The sequence below is a fragment of the Oryctolagus cuniculus genome, chromosome 4, assembly GCF_964237555.1.
Source record: "Oryctolagus cuniculus chromosome 4, mOryCun1.1, whole genome shotgun sequence".
NCBI classification, from domain to species: Eukaryota; Metazoa; Chordata; class Mammalia; order Lagomorpha; family Leporidae; genus Oryctolagus; species Oryctolagus cuniculus.
The window spans coordinates 145573014-145590389 of NC_091435.1; the positions used below are offsets into that span (position 1 = coordinate 145573014).

General features: G+C 42.5%; 1 protein-coding gene across 3 annotated transcripts in view; it reads right to left on the reverse strand.

Moving 5' to 3' along the window:
- The window catches only part of PPP2R3A (protein phosphatase 2 regulatory subunit B''alpha), a 210135-nt gene that overhangs the window by 151994 nt on the left and 40765 nt on the right, over positions 1–17376 (reverse strand). For 2 of the 3 annotated variants that reach the window (XM_051818617.2, XM_070072785.1), the window contains exon 2: positions 2937–3097. The exons of the other annotated variant lie outside the window; for it this stretch is intronic. The gene's annotated coding sequence lies outside the window, so the exon portion shown is untranslated. The remainder of the gene's footprint in view (positions 1–2936; positions 3098–17376) is intronic. 3 annotated transcript variants of the gene reach the window in all.

Below are 17376 nucleotides of genomic sequence, written 5' to 3' on the forward strand. Positions count from 1 at the left end.
ATTTTGAATTACTTTATGTACATATAAAGTTAAGTTTGAAGATCATTCAATATCAGTTATTTAAGACTATTCTGTCCCCACTACATTAAGCTGGAGCCTTTGCTGAAGTAATCTTATCAACTCTGGATTCTCTGTTCTTTGGTCTATATTTATGGCACAACCCTCCTGTCTTAATTGGTGACAATGGAGAACTTAATAGTATCAAGTGTTTAACTCATGAGCATGGCATATCTTTCCATTTATTTAATTCTCTTTGATTTCTCAGCAATGTATATGATTTTCATTAAATATACTCCTAAATATTTCATGTTTTTTGATGCTAATGCAAGTGGTACTATAATTTTAATTTTAAACATTGTTTACTGTTGAAATCTAGAAATACATGTGACTGGCTTTGTCACTTACTACTTTCACAATTAATTTACTATAATTATTTCATTCCTTTGGATTTTCTATATAGAGAATCATGTCATCTGAGAGCACAGGCAGTTTTCCTTTTCAAACTTGACAGCCTTACTGTTTTTGCATTGCAAAACTAGAATCTCTAGAATAGAAAACCGAATACGGTGGTGAGCTCGGAAGCCTTGCCTGGTAGTGATCTTGGGGAACTAAGGAATGGGCATGGGCATGCAGTCTTTTTTTTTTTTTTTTTTTTGACAGGCAGAGTGGACAGTGAGAGAGAGAGACAGAGAGAAAGGTCTTCCTTTTGCTGTTGGTTCACCCTCCAATGGCCGCCACGGCCAGCGCACTGCACTGATCCGAAGGCAGGAGCCAGGTGTTTCTCCTGGTCTCCCATGGGGTGCAGGGCCCAAGCATTTGGGCCATCCTCCACTGCACTTGCGGGCCACAGCAGAGAGCTGGCCTGGAAGAGGGGCAACTAGGACAGAATCCGGTGCCCCGACTGGGACTAGAACCCAGTGTGCCGGCGCCGCAAGGTGGAGGATTAGCCTATTGAGCTGCGGCGCCGGCAGGCATGCAGTCTTACACCAGGTATGCAGTCTTGCATCATTAAGTATGACAAGAATTACAGTTGTTCTGGCAGATGCCCACCATCAGGTTAAGAAAGTTCCCTTCTATTTCTAGTTTGTTCAGAGTTTTCAAAAATCTCACATTTTTGTCAAATACTTTTCCTACATCTATTGAGGTGATTACATAAAATTTTACCCATTATTTTGTTAATGTGGTAGAAAGTGGGTAACAGTTGAATTTTTTTTTTTTTTGACAGGCAGAGTTAGACAGTGAGAGAGAGAGAGAGAGAGAGAAAGATCCTCCTTTTTCCATTGGTTCACCCTCCAAGTGGCCGCTACGGCTGGCATGTTGCAGCTGGCGCACTGCACCGATCAGAAGCCAGGAGCCAGGTGCCTCACCCTGGTCTCCCATGCAGATGTAGGGCCCAAAGACCTGGGCCATCTTCCACTGCACTCCCGGGCCACAGCAGAGAGCTGGACTGGAAGAAGAGCAACTGGGACAAAATCCGGTGCCCTGACTGGGACTAGAACCCGGGGTGCCAGTGCCGCAGGCGGAGCAATAGCCTATTGAGCTGTGGCGCTGGCCTACAGCTGAAATTTATACTAGGAATCCAGGACCTAGTGTTTAAAATCAGTGAGTGATAAATTAGCTATATACATGTGCTTAGAAATAGGGAGATGAATAATAGCAGAAATTGCTAGGAAAAATTGAGAGTGGTTGTCTCTGAGGAACAGGTCTAGCTGAGAGTGGAAAGTGTTAATATTTGATGATAAATCTTTGAAACTAAAAATGTATTCTAGAGGGATGTAGAGATGATCCTGGGACCTAATTATTAATTGTGTAGGAAGGCTAGCTGGAGGGAAGATGCAGGGGGAGGTCCATTCAGCTTCACCTGTGGATTATTTCAGTGGGGCATTCGAGAGATGTCCCCTCACACAGCTGGACGTACTCGGTAGCAGAGATGGGAGCTAAAGATGAAGATTTGTGAGCAAGCACCAAACAGATTTTAATTCCACAAAAGTGGATGACACTGAGAGGGTGAGAAAAGGGTCAAGGACAAAACTCTGGAGAAGGCTGGCACATGTAGGGCAAGGAGAGGGAGCAAAAAAGAGATTTGCAAAGGCCAGGTGGAGAACCAGCCAAATATGTCACAGAAGGGTGACAGGAGAACGTCATTCTATCAACATGCTGAATTCCAAGTCTTGTGTACCAACAAACATTAGAGCTATACTTCGGCTTTAGAGGTGCCTCTGATTTATGGAGAAATTTGGAAGTTAATAAAACCTTAAACAATATAACCGTAATAATGGAAAATAGAGAATGCTATTACACTACTTTTATGTCGCTATTTGTTCCATTTCAGGAAACACCTGGAGCAGAGAGTAGGAAGAAATTTCATTGCTTATTTCAGCTGATAAAGGGGTTCAAGAAGAAATGATCAACACAAATCATAGACACAATAGAGAATTAACTCAATATCCATGCTGCTTAGAGGGGTTATTTGGAGAATAAGAGTGGAACTGTATGACAATGTCTTGAAAACTTTTTATTTAACAGTGTACACAAGGTCTGACTATTAAAAAGTAATGAGTCATTTAAAAATAATAAAATTATTACTTTGCCTGGAAAACACAGGCAGTCTTTGGTGGATGACTCAGTATGGAAGCTGCTACCAAAAGAACAGGTCAGAGGAATACAAATACAGAACCTGTGGGATTAGAAAAGGATTCCTGGAATATTTTTTTTCTATTGTGTTCACTACAAAAAATAGTTGAGAAAATAAAGTATGAAATCTCTTAAGTGAAGATTTTCTAATGCTTAAAGAAACTCCATACATGAGTGTGAAAGAACAATTAACGCTTTGGGTTTAGGACTAATTTCTCAATAAGAGTAAGAGGAAAATGAAAACATTTCAAAAGCAGGCTTAATTTGAACATAAGGGAACTGGCAAGCACTTGAAGACTTACTTTTATTGTTATTCCAGCAGATGGAAGGGAAATGTGGTACCAGCTGGGATCCTGATCCCAGCTTCTGCTACTGTATAATTCGGTAACTTGGTCAAGTCACTTCTTTTATTCCGATTTTGCCTTTTCTTCTGGAAAAACAGGATGATAAATGTCTCTGGGGTCTAAAAAATACAAGAACAGAAAAACTGGTATTTTCTTGATTAAAATAGGTAAAAGCTGTATTTCACCAGAGAACTATTTTTTTTAATTACTGATGTGGAAGCATAATGAATTGGCTATTAATTTTTCATGCATATAATTTGTAAAGTCACTAATTTCCATGAGAAATGACTCTAAAAGGGAAATTTGGGGTCAAACTTAAAAAAAATAAAATGGCAAAAATATTTATTTATTTGAGAGGCAGAGAGAGTGCTTCTATCCACTAGTTCACTCCCCAGATGTCTGCCATGACTAGGGGGAGCTGATACTAGGAACTCAATCCAGGTCTCCCACTTAGGCAGCAAGAACCCAACTACTTGAGCTATTGTTGCTGCCTCCCATCCCCCCACCCCCCAGAATCCACCATTTGCAGGAAGCTGGAATCAAGAGCTGGAGCTGGCGTAGGTTTTCTGATGTGGGAATGTAGGTGTTCTACCTGATGTCTTAACTGCTAGGAGAATGTCTACTTCCCCACTGCACAATCAGGAAAAAAACTTTATTATAAATTCTAAAACAGTTATCTGTTGGAAGTATTTTAACTCAACTCATATATTTTCCTTTTTAAGTATTTTTCTTATTTCAGAGGTGATCAAATAAAACTCAGATCACATTCAAAAGGCAAAAATCATGTAGATAATTTAGACGAACATGTATATGAGGGTACTCCAAAGAGTTTATGGAAAATTGTCCCGAAATATTTGAAATCTATGCATTTGAGGGGGAATCTTCAAAAAGCTCATGAGAGGACAGGTTCCCAGAAGCCAAAGCTGAAGGATTGGGAAAGAAGTAACATAGCATCATAGGGCCCTTGAGAAGTTCCAAAATGGGAGGACATATGAGGCACGGTCATATTTAGATGGTAGACACATCACTCAGCACAGCACTGCAGAGGACTTGGGGAAGCAAGATAGATACATGGACCAGGCAGAAGGTATCTGCAGAGAGCAGAAGAGAGTCAGTGGTGCCACTGAATGAACGCAGCTCAGGGGCCTAAGTGACTCCGAGCAGGCTCTGAACGTAAGTCCATGTTTCTAAGTCCTGTGCCTTTCTCCATCTCCATGTAAGCACAACATTCTCATAAAAGCTGAAAGCAGATCTTAAGTTTATTTTGTAGATTAGGGATTTTTAAAAAGATATTTTGTTTAGTAAATTATATTAAGTACCCATAATGTTTAATATTACAGAAAACAAACAAGGGCTCTCATTGGTAGGAATTTATGGGATAAAAGAAATGAGATCAAGAAAACAGACAATTAACTTAAGAGCTATTTACTTAGTTTCTCTTGGGCCTAGAGGGAGATCACACTATGGTGACAGTCTTTTAGAATGTATTATTTAGCCGGCGCCAGGGCTCACTAGGCTAATCCGCCCCCTGCGGCGCTGGCACACCGGGTTCTAGTCCTGGTTGGGGCGCCGGGTTCTGTCCCGGTTGCTCCTCTTCAGTCCAGCTCTCTGCTGTGGCCCGGGAATGCAGTGGAAGATGGCCCAAGTGCTTGGGCCCTGCACCTGCATGGGAGACCAGGAAAAGCTCCTGGCTTTGGATCAGCGTGGTGCGCCGGCTGCAGTGTGCCAGCCACAGCGGCCATTGAGGGGGTGAATCAACGGAAAAGGAAGACCTTTCTCTCTGTCTCTCTCACTGTCCACTCTGCCTTGTCAAAAAAAAAAAAAAAAAAAAAAAAAAAAAGAATGTATTTTTACATCCTCTCCTTCCCTGACAAGTTTCTTTCAGTACAAGTGACCAGATAGGGTTGTGAGAACCAACAGGGCAATTCTAGAGGATTATCAGATATCTAGAGTAAAATAAATAGAAATATGAGGTCTGGGGAGAGCATGCTTGAATGAGAAGATAAAAAGACTTCCACGGAATGGTTTGGATGGTAGCAAGCTGGGAGATGCCTGGAAGTGCCTTCAACACAGTTTGTTAAAAACAAAACAAAACAAAACAAAACAAAAAAAACTAAAACTAAACAAAACAGTTTTAATCTTTATAAAATAACTATTGGAATAAGACACAAAGAAAAGAGTGAGAGAAATGAAGATCACAAAATAGTATCAATGTGACTATTTTTGTAAATATTCTTTTTAAAATTTTATTTAAGTTATACAAGTTTCATATATATCATATATACAGATTTAGCAACACATTGATAATTCTCACCCTATCCTCCCTCTGGCCCAGGCTCCAACCCTTCTTCCTCCTCCCTCTTCTATTCTTTTAATTTTTACAAAGATCTATTTTCAGTTTACTTAATGATTGTAAGGTTAACCCTACACTATGTACAGAGTTCAACAAATAGTATTAAGAAAAAAATACTGTTCCTCAACAGAAGAGACAAGGGCTGTAAATAATCATCAAATCTCAAAATGTCCACTTCACTCTAATACATTACATTTTAGGTACACTATTAGTTACCCCAGATCAGGGAAAACATATGATATCTGTCTTTCTGGGACTGGCTTATTTCACTAAGTATAATGGTTTCCAGTTGCATCCATTTTGTAGTAAAAGACAGAATTTCTTACTCAGCTGTAAAAAAAAAAGTAAATATTCTTTTTGGCTGTAAAACTACATATCCACCTAGACTAACATGGGTATTTTATGTTTTTTTAAAAAACAAAAGTGAGATTAAATTAGAATTTATTACCTGCTTTTTACATTTACAGAAATTTTCTGTGAAAATAAAAATCTCTATCATGCAAGTTACATAAAGCCTATGGATATATTAAATTTCCTTATTCAATTCTCTAGTACGACCCACTAGGTCACATGGTAAGTAAGGTGCAGAAAGGAAGCTGACAGCAAGCAAATGATAACTGACGTCAACTTTGTGGCAGCATTTTGAGTATTCTAATGGTGGGAAGAGGTAAGACATATGGAAGCTCAAGAGATTTTAGTGTTCCAGACATAGATGAATAATGTCTGAATTTGGAATTCTTTGTGGATGAAGAGGAATTTCCAAAAGGGAAATAATAATAAAAAAAAAAGACTGCAATCCAACACACACTAAAAATAAAGTAATTTTAAATTTTCACATCTGCAGAACAGATAGAGTGTCAAAGAAAGCACTGAAGACACTAAAAACAGTGGGTGGACGGCCAGGAAAATCCAAGTGCTATTACAACGGTCATCCACAATCACAGATTCTCAAGGAAGTGACACAGCTCCCCGGACTGTTCTCTAATCTGAGGAGGTTCACTGAGCCGTCCTCTTAATATGTTAGGTGGCTTTAAGACTTTACGTATCCTCTCTGGGCCTCCACTTCCTCAAATATTTGGGCGGGCTCTCTGGGTTACAAACTGTGCTTGCCAAAGTTCCCTTGGAAACTGCTAATAACTAGGCATTTCCCACTGCAACCAGAACAACTCTGCTTTTATCTTTTTAGATACTGGATCTCCAAAAAAGGTTCCATTGGAAAAACCAGTTCCACAGTCGGAAAATATTCTTAAAGTCACGGTGTTAAAAAATAACACACACACATTTAGTTTATTTGTTGATCTCAAAGTGGAAAATGTAAACTTACAATGGGGGAGGGGACTGAAAAAGATCATCTTAACACAATAGTCAAGCTTGAAGATCAGTCTCTGTTTTTTTTCACCCAAAAGACTTAACCTTAATCTAATCAATCTTTTAGATTTAATGTCCTATACCAGGAAACATATAATGAGGAAAAAGAGAAACTCACAAAACATATTCTATAAGACCCCAGCTTGGCTTCTTTTTTTCTTTTTTTAAAAAGATTCTGTTTATTTATTTGAGAGGCAGAGTTACAGAGAGAGAGAGACAGAGAGGTCTTCCATCTGCTGGTTCACTCCCCAGTTGGCTGCAACGGTCGGAGCTGCACTGCTCTGACGCCAGAAGCCAGGAGCTTCCTCTAGGTCTCCAATGTGGGTGCAGGGGCCCAAGGACTTGGGCCATCCTCCACTGCTTTCCCAGGCAATAGCAGAGAGCTGGATCGGAAGTGGAGCAGCCGTGGCTTGAACCAGCACCCAAATGCTTCAGGCCAGGGTGTTAACCTGCTGCAACACAGCGCCAGCCCCACTTGGCTTCTTCTTCTTCTTCTTTTTTTTTTTTTTTTTTGACAGAGTGGACAGTGAGAGAGAGAGACAGAGAGAAAGGTCTTCCTTTGCCGTTGGTTCACCCTCCAATGGCCGCCGCGGCTGGCGCACCACGCTGATCTGATGGCAGGAGCCAGGTATTTATCCTGGTCTCCCATGGGGTGCAGGGCCCAAGCACCTGGGCCATCCTCCACTGCACTCCCTGGCCACAGCAGAGAGCTGGCCTGGAAGAGGGGCAACCGGGACAGAATCCGGCGTCCCGACCGGGACTAGAACCCGGTGTGCCGGTACCGCTAGGCGGAGGATTAGCCTAGTGAGCCGTGGCGATGGCCCCCACTTGGCTTCTTAAGTTCAGCATCATGAGGGGAAAAGTATGTGAGTATGGTGGTTTGGGAGGAAGGAAGCAGAAGCAACATCAAATATAAAGGCTCTGAAGTGGACACACGTCTTCAATGTTTTAGCAAGAGTCAGGATGCCAATGTATGGAGACTGGCTCTCACCTGAAATGGGAAGCCACTGAAGAGTTCTTTCTGAGTGTAGAAAATGACATCATTTGACTTTTAAACAAAATCATTCTGGCTGTTATATAAAGAGGGAGATTAAAATGAACATTAAGAGTTTTAAAAATTGGATTTTCTTTTTTTTTATTTTTGCTGCTTCTTTTTTTTTTTTAAGATTTATTTATTTATTTATTGGAGGGCAGAGTTGCAGAGAGAGAGTACAGGGAGAGATCTGCCATCTGCTGACTCACTCCTCAAATGGCTGCAACAGCTGGAGCTGGGCCAGGATGACACCAAGAGCCCGGAACTCCATCCAGTCCTCCCTTGTGGGTGGCAGGGGCCCAAGGACTTGGGCCATCTTCTTCTCCCTTTCCAGGTGCATTAGCAGGGAGCTGGACTTGAAGTGGAGTATCCATGACTCAAACTGACAATCATACGGCATGCCAGTGTCGCAGGCGCTGACTTGACTCACTGCACCACAATGCCAGCAAAATGATACATTTGTTTTGTGATGCCTATTAGAGATTCAGCTACAGAAGGCTGCTGGAAAATTTAGTTTGGAGTTTAGGGAAGGAATTCAGGCTTGTATAAATTTGGGAGTCAAATTTAAAGCTACAACATTAGGAAAGATCACAAAGGGAAGGAATACAGAAAGAGGAGGGGACCAAAGGCTCAGCTCTGGAGCAATCAAAAATGCAATAGCCACCCAAACATTAATGTCTACTGGAACTTTTTGTGGAGATGAAATATTTTTGTATCTGTGCTATTTAATAGGAAGCTACCACCCACATGTGGCTGTTGAGTGCTTGAGATATGCTAGTGTAATAAAATAATTGAAATTTTAATTGAAGCTAGTGGCTATAGTACTAGACAGTATAATTTGGGGAAGCAAAAAAATAATCAGTAGAGAAAATAGAAAAGAAGTGACCAGAGGAGACCCATGAGACAATTTTGACAATTTTCAATGGGTCCCCGATATTTCTGCACATCTTGCAAGCAAGGTAGTGATCATTCCAATAGTCAGGGCTATTATATATGATAGTTTGGGGCTGTCTTTTCAGGAAGGTTTGTATAGTCAACAGTCTTGAAAGATCTTGTTGTGTCTCCATCCACAGCAAAGAGTTATTTTCCAGTATAAAAAATATAATGATTCCCTCTGGAATAAAGAACAGACATGCATATTGACCATTATAAAATATTTAGGTTCTCTAAGATCAGGTTTCCTTTCCTGTAAAACCACCCACTGTGTGCAGATTTATCTAGCTTCTTCAGAATGTCCTGGGGGAACCAGGGCTTGGGGAACCAGTACAAAAATACTGGTACTTAGGCTACTGCCAAAGATAATAAACTGTCTTTTCTCTGATCCAGAAATCTCATGTCTTCTACCAGTATTCACAAACTGTGGCAGACTAACTTGTTAGCTTACAAACAGCGTAAACTCTTATAATTCTTGATAAGTATCTTAGAAGCCAAATGAAGGAGGTGTTTCAAGGAGAAGAAACTGATCAACTCTGTTTTTGAATGTTAAGATACATGTTGGGCCGGCGCCGCGGCTCACTAGGCTAATCCTCCGCCTAGCGGCGCCGCCGGCACACCGGGTTCTAGTCCCGGTCGGGACGCCGGATTCTGTCCCGGTTGCCCCTCTTCCAGGCCAGCCCTCTGCTGTGGCCAGGGAGTGCAGTGGAGGATGGCCCAGGTGCTTGGGTCCTGCACCCCATGGGAGACCAGGAAAAGCACCTGGCTCCTGGCTCCTGCCATCGGATCAGCGCGGTGTGCCGGCCGCAGCGCGCGGGCCGCGGCGGCCATTGGAGGGTGAACCAACGGCAAAGGAAGACCTTTCTCTCTGTCTCTCTCTCTCACTGTCCACTCCGCCTGTCAAAAAAAAAAAAAAAAAAAAGATACATGTTGATGAATGATAGGGGCATGGCTGACAACTGATAAAAGCAATTTTGATGGAGTTGTGGGGGCAGAAATCAGACTGGCTCGGGTTAAAAAAAATGGGTAAAAATTATCAACAGAATACAAATAATTTTATCAAGAACTTCTGCTGTTAAAGTGAGCATATTAAGTGTGTAATTCATCAAATAGATAGGATTAAATGTCAAAGGGATCACATAAATAAGACAAAGTGTCTGGTAATAACAACAGATAGAATTAAAAAGCAGAGGATATTCCAACACGGGAAGCAGTCCACACAGCAGATTCATAGAATGACAAACGCCCTGAACAGCGCTCTGATCTCAGAATCAGTCCTAAAGGCATTAGGATTGGTCTGAAAATCCCATAGAGAATTTCAGGCATGGAAAGCCAAGGCACTATGGCAAAAAAAAAAAAAAAAAAAAAAAAAATCTACATGAAGGATTTCTGTGAGTGAGACCCCAGTGGAAAGAAGGGGCCATCAAAGAAGGATGTACTTTTCCCTTGAAGGGAGGAGAGAACTTCCACTTTCCATAAGGCCTTGTCTAAATACCAATGGAATTTGTGGACTCAAAAGGCTTCCATAGCCTTGGCAGCTCATGGTGAGAGCCTCAGGTGATCACTGACATCATAAATAAGAGTGTTAATTATTAAATCAACAACAGGAGTCACTGTGCACTAGCTCCCCATGTAGGACCTCTGTCCTTAATGAGTTGTACTATGAGAATTAACTGTAAAACTTGTTTTCAAACAGTACTTTATACTTTGTATGTCTGTGTGTGTGCAAATTGTGGAAATCGTTACTTTATAGAGTTGATCTTCTGTGTATAAAGTTAACTAAAAATGAATCTTAATGAAGAATGGGGTGGGAGAGGGAGAAGGAGGCGGGATGGGAACGGGGGCGGGAGGGCGAGTGTGGGGGGAAGAACCACTATATTCCTAAAGCTGTACCTATGAAATTTGTATTCATTAAATAAAAACTTTCCTTAAAATAAAAAAAAAAAGTTTTGCTGTGAAGGGTATGTGAAGTAAGATAATAATTAAAGGGGAAGTGAAGTCAAGAAGGATTATTTTTTTAAGATGGAAGAAACAAAAGCATACTGATATAAGACAATGATTCAGGAGAGAGGAATAAGATGGCATAAGACAAAAAATTACAAGGCACTTAAGCTAATCTTTTACAGTAACTGAGAAAAAGTATCTGGACAGTACTGCAGGTAGTAGGTAGCTCTTTGCCGACTCAGTAATCTCAGTGAAATAGGTGGCAAGGCCTTCAGTTCCAAGTGAAGAGTGGAGAGGAAACAGCCACTACGAGATGAAGCGAAAGAAAACAACTAGGGAGGCGGAGCATGATTGCTATGAAGTATCAAGAGTTCCCTGTTTTTTAAATGATTATTTATTTTCATCTATTTGAAAGCTGGAGATAGAGACAAGGATAGAGACAAGGATAGAGAGATCTTCCATCTGCTTGTTCACTCCCCAAATGCCTGCAACAGGCCAGGCCAAAGCCAAGAGCCCAGCATGCCATCTCGGTCTCACATAGCAGTGGCAGACGTTCAAGCACTTGGAACCATCATTCACTGCCTCTCAGAATGCATGAGCAGGAAGGTGGACTGAAAGCAGAGCAGCAAGGTCTTAAAAGAGCACTCCAATATGGCATGCAGGAATCCCATACAGCAGCTCAACCTGCTGTGCTCCAAAACCTATTCCATATTCAGCAGTTTAATTCATGTTCAGCAGCATGGTTTCACAGGCATGGAATAGGCACTAATGATGAAGTTTAGCCAAGCAAGGTTGCTGAAGTGTGACAAAGAAGGTGAAGATGTGATGGCTTATGACGGAACCCATATCTCCTACCTCCGAAACTCTAAATCCTCACACTAAGCTCTGTCAAACTCATAGCTATCAGACAAAATTCCACATCCTGGACCTTTTCTCCAAAGCGTTCAACTTCCTTTCCTTCTCATTCAAATAGAAACAGCTCTCCTCCGCGGAGGTCTTCTCCTCTGCAGCCCTTTTACATGACTTTCTCTCATCCACATTCCTGAAACATGAGGCACGGTGAGTGCCCTTCTTATTCCTCATTGCTACTTCCAGACCATTGTCCCTTTGTTCTTTCCAAAACTCCCCTCTGAGTCACATATCATCAGGCTCTACCACCCACTCACTACCTTTCCTTATTGCAGTCATTTATGGCTCTCTGAGGCCACTCCTTTCCATTCTTTCATGAATTTGGCTTTTGGCTCACTGTCACTCCAACATTCTTTGTGTCATCATTTTTTTTTTTTAAACTGACTTCAACATTCAAACAAATAACCTAACTGATATCCTGCCTTTTGGTTTGGACCTTTCCTCCACAACAATAATAATCTTTTTTTTTTTTTTTTTTGACAGGCAGAGTTAGTGAGAGAGAGACAGGGAGAAAGGTCTTCCTTTTTCCATTGGTTCACCCTCCAAGTGGCCTCCTTGGCCAGCACGTTGCTGCTGTGCTTCCTCCTGGTCTCCCATGCGGAGGATTAGCCTATTGAGCCGCGGCGCTGGCCAATAATCTTGTTCTCTACTTTGTTCTCACTTTCCTCTATCATCACACCCTAAGCCTCTACAAAACGTAAGAGTACTATTTAATAACAACTCATCTGGAAGAGCATTATTTACCCAAAAAAAAAAAAAGTTGTTTACTGATGAGTTTGTAGCAAGGCAATCATTCTACCAGTGACAGGGCCCAGGCAATGGTCATGCATCAGGCTTAAGACCACCCTCTGCAGAAATTCATGTTACCATCATCAACAGGTAACAGACAGCAGGGAAAGACAACTAAAAGGCATGCTTCGCCTTTGCAGCTTTTATCCTGAGTTTGTCTTCCTTAGAGGTGTGTGTGTGAGAGAGAGGAGGAGTGACAGGGTTGGGACAGAGGTAAAGGAATGCTGTTATGTTGGCCCTTCTTGTGTCAAGCTCTCAAGAAAAGATTAATATTATCATACCACCTTTTTCTTTTTCTTTTTTTTTTTTGACAGGCAGAGTTAGACAGTGAGAGAGAGACAGGGAGAAAGGTCTTCCTTCCTTTGGTTTACCCCTCAAATGGCCGCTACGGCCAGCATGCTGCACCGATCAGAAGCCAGGAGCCAGGTGCTTCCTCCTGGTCTCCTATGCGGGTGCAGGTCCCAAGCACTTGGGCCATCCTCCACTGCCTTCCCGGGCCACAGCAGAGAGCTGGACTGGGAGAGAAGCAACCGGGACAGAACCAGCGCCCCAACCGGGACTAGAACCCAGAGTACCGGCGCCGCAGGTGGGAGATTAGCCTAGTGAACCACAGTGCCGGCCTATACCACCATTTTCAAAATATACTCATGTGTCACTTAACAGGGCTATGTTCTGAGAAATGTGTCATTAAGCAGTTTTGGCATTTTGTGATCATAAAGTTGACTTACACAAACCTAAATGGCTCAGTCCACCTCATAACGAGGCTATAATGTCTAGCCTATTGCTCTTAGGCTGTAAACCTGTACAGAATGTTTCTATAGTGAATAGTGTAGGCATCTGTAATACAATGGTGAGTATCTGTGTGTCTAAACATAGAAAAGCTATATGGCATAAAAGATAAAAAGAGCTCTACATGTATAAGAAACTTAATCACATACAAAATATTTTCTTTTGTTATATAGCCTTACTCCATAAGCTTTTCTCTATTTTAAATTTTAGTTTAATTTTTAAACTTTATTGTTAAAAATTTAGACATGAACACCCACATAAATCTAGGCCCACACAGGATCAGGATCATCAATATTTCTGTCTGCTACCTCCACATCCTGTCCCACTGGAAGGGCCTCAAGGGCAGAAACACACACAGATGTCACCTCCTATGACAATCCCTTTTTCTAAATACTTCCGTAAGGAGTGAGCCGAGGCTGTTTTTATTTTTTAAGACTTATTTATTTATATGAAAGGTAGACTTAAAGATAGAGGGAGAGAGCGAGTGAAAAAGATCTTCCATCAGCTGGTTCACTCCCCAAATGGCTGCAACAGCCAGGGTTGGGCCAGGCCAAAGCCAGGAGCCAGGAACTTCATCTGGGTCTTCCACATGGATGCAGGGTTCCAAGTACCTGGGTCATCTTCCATTGCTTTCCCAGGCACATTAACAGAGAACTGGAAGTGGAGCAGCTGGGACACGAACCAGTGCCCTCATGGGATACTGGTGTTGCAGGAGGTGGCTTTACCTACTACTCCACAATGCTGGGTGAGGTTCTTCTTGAGAAGGTATCATTCTAAAAAAGCATGTCCATGGTCATGTGCTTGGTTTATTTTTGTTCATAACATATTTGCCTTTTTTTTTCCCCAAGATTTATTTATTATTTGAAACTCCGAGTTACAAAAAGGGTGAGGCAGAGGCAGAGAAAGAAGTCTTCCATCTGCTGTTTCACTCCCCAAATGGCCACAATGGCCAGGGCTGGGCCAAGCCAAAGCCAGGAGCCAAGAGCTTCATCCAGGTCTCCCATGTGGTACCGGGGCTCAAGCACTTGGTCCATCTTCCACTGCTTTCCCAGGCACATTAGCAGGGAGCTGGATGGGAAGTGGAGCAGCCAGGACTTGAACTGGTCACCATAAGGGATGCCAGCACTGTAGGCAACAGGTTTACCTGCTATGCCATAGCGCCAGCCCCTAGATTTGCTTCTAAGCAGATAATGTACCCTGAACATTCTTTTAATAAAGATCTTTGTTTGGAAGGGTCAGCCTTTCCAACTTGTTGAGGCTGCAAAAGATTCTGCTAAATTTTTTTTAAAGATTATTTATTTGAAAGGCACAGTCACAGAGAGAGGGAGACCAACAGACACAAATATATAGAGGTCTTCCATCTGCTGGTTCACTCCCCAAATGGCTGCAACAGCCAGGCCTGGGCCAGGCTGAAGCCAGGAGCTTCATCTGGGTCTCCCACATGGGTCACAGAGGCCCAAGCATTTGGGCCATCTTCCACTGCTTTCCCAGCGCATCAGCAGGGAGCTGGATCGAGGTGGAACATCCGGGACTCAAAGCAGCACCTACATAGATGCCAGCTGCAGGCAGCGGGTTTACTTGCTACACCACTGCTAAATTCTTTACTGCGATTTTCCTGGAGTTCTTTTTCTTCTCCTGCAGCTTTCTTTTTCTTTTCTTTTCTTTTTTTTTTTTTTTTTTTTTTGACAGGCAGAGTGGACAGTGAGAGAGAGAGACAGAGAGAAAGGTCTTCCTTTTGCCGTTGGTTCACCCTCCAATGGCCGCCGCGGCCGGCGCGCTGCGGCCGGCGCACCGCGCTGATCCGATGGCAGGAGCCAGGAGCCAGGTGCTTTTCCTGGTCTCCCATGGGGTGCAGGGCCCAAGCACTTGGGCCATCCTCCACTGTACTCCCTGGCCACAGCAGAGAGCTGGCCTGGAAGAGGGGCAACCGGGACAGAATCCGGCGCCCCGACCGGGACTAGAACCCGGTGTGCCGGCGCCGCAAGGCGGAGGATTAGCCTAGTGAGCCGCGGCGCCGGCCAGCTTTCTTTTTCTTTTGCCACTTCTTCAGCTGTGTGTTCACTAGGTGATCGTTTTCTGGCCCTACTGTACTGTTATGAGCCATCATTAGTCCACTGTGGTCTCAAACAATGGTTTGTGTGGTATGACTACACTTATATCTGGGAGGACTGTGCTGAGCATTTAAACGAACCATCGATGTTACTGTGACAGCCATTTTCCTTATGAGGAAAGTGAGGCTGGCAGAAGCTAAAGAACGTGTTCATATTAAACAGAAAGTAGAACTGGGGAGCACTGTGGCATAAGCAGGTTAAGCTGCTGTTTACAAGGAAGACACAGATGGACTTCCCTGGCTCCTGGCTTCAGCCTGGCCCAGAACTGGCTATAAGAGGCCATTTGGGGAGTGAACCAGCTAATGACAGGTTGATCTCTTGGTACCTCTATCTCTCTCTTCCTTCCTCTAATCTCTCTCCTCTCCCTCTCCCCTTTCTGTCACTCCTTCAAATAAATGAATCTTTAAAAAAGAATGGTAATTTCATTCCAATTCTGTCTAATATCAAATCCTTTTTGTACTGCACAATTTTTGTTTTCATAATAAGACCAAGGCAGGGGGTCAGAGTTGTGGTGCAGATAGGCCGTTGCCTGTGATGCTGGCATCCCAGCTGGCCATTGCTTTGAGTCTCGGCCACTCTTCTTTCAATCCAGCTCCTTGCTAATGTGCCTGGGAAACCAGATAGAGATGGCCCAAGTGGTTGGGCCCCTGCTGCCCATGTGGGAGACCTGGATGGAGTTCCTGACTCGTGGCTTCACCCTGGCCAGCATTTGTTGTTGCGGCCATTTGGGCAGTGAACCAGAGGATGAAAGATGTCTCTTTGACTCTCTCTCTTTTTCTGTAACTCTTTCAAATAAATGAATAAATCTTTAAAAAAACTCAAAGGAGGCCGGCGCCGTGGTTCAGTAGGCTAATCTTCCGCCTTGCGGCACCGGCACACTGGGTTCTAGTCCCGGTTGGGGCACCGGATTCTGTCCCAGTTGCCCCTCTTCCAGGCCAGCTCTCTGCTGTGGCCAGGGAGTGCAGTGGAAGATGGCCCAAGTGCTTGGGCCCTGCACCCTATGGGAGACCAGGAGAAGCACTTGGCTCCTGGCTTTGGATCGGCGCGGTGTGCTGGCCGCAGCGCGCCGGCCACGGTGGCCATTGAAGGGTGAACCAACGGCAAAAGGAAGACCTTTCTCTCTGTCTCTCTCTCTCACTGTCCACTCTGCCTGTCAAAAAAACAAAAAAAAACAAAAAAAAAAACAACAACTCAAAGGAGCTGGGGTAGTTAGTATCAGAGTCTCTCCCATAATCTCAGATATTTCAGCTTCTAAGGAAGAAACTGTCTCAAAATCTTAATGGGAGAAAGAAAGGAAGGAATCAGTGGAGGGGAGAGGAGAGGAGAAAACGAGAGGGCAGGGCAGGGCAGGCAAGGATGGAGGGAAGGAAAACACACTGAAAATTCAAGCTGTTATGGTAACCAAGACAGAAAGAACAAAAATACGCATTTTAGTCTCAATTTTGGCTTTTAGAAAGCTTGAAAATTTAGTAAATTAGAAAATGAAATTATTATCTCTAAAATAGCCATATAAAAGAAAATCATAACAGATAAAGTTAAAGGAATAAAATTTAGTTTGAGTCTTTAAAAACCAATGAATGATGTTAAATGCTATCCATCTGAACTTCAGACTCTAAATATATTATCAAACTTTGTAGATATAATTAAGAAATTGAGCTTCTTCAAAAATAAAATTGACTGAGACATAATGAAAAGATATTCAGAACTGGCATCATATCCAGAAATATAATTATATATAAAATAAGTCATGAGGCCAAGAATAATGCTTAATATAAAAACAAAAAGATAAGTGACCTGTGAGATTAAATCAACAGGAGGGAAATGGAAAATGCAGAAGGCTCTAAATGTCGAAGAATGCAAATATCAAGGCAAGGAAAAACAATTTAAAGAAACTTAACAGAAGAGTAAAACATGAAATTCGATTTGGAGAAAACACATGAATCCAAAAACAGACTCAGTGCAGAGTCACGGAACAGGAGAAACTTAGAATTAATTTTCATTTATTTACAAAGTATTCATTAAGCATCTATAATACTATTATAGTTTGTCAGGAAGGAGGATGATGGGATTCAGGTGGTACTGTGATAGTGTAGGCAAGCAGAAGCAAATGAGCTAGAAAGCCACTACAATATATTCATCTTTTTTTTTTTTTTTTTTTTGACAGGCAGA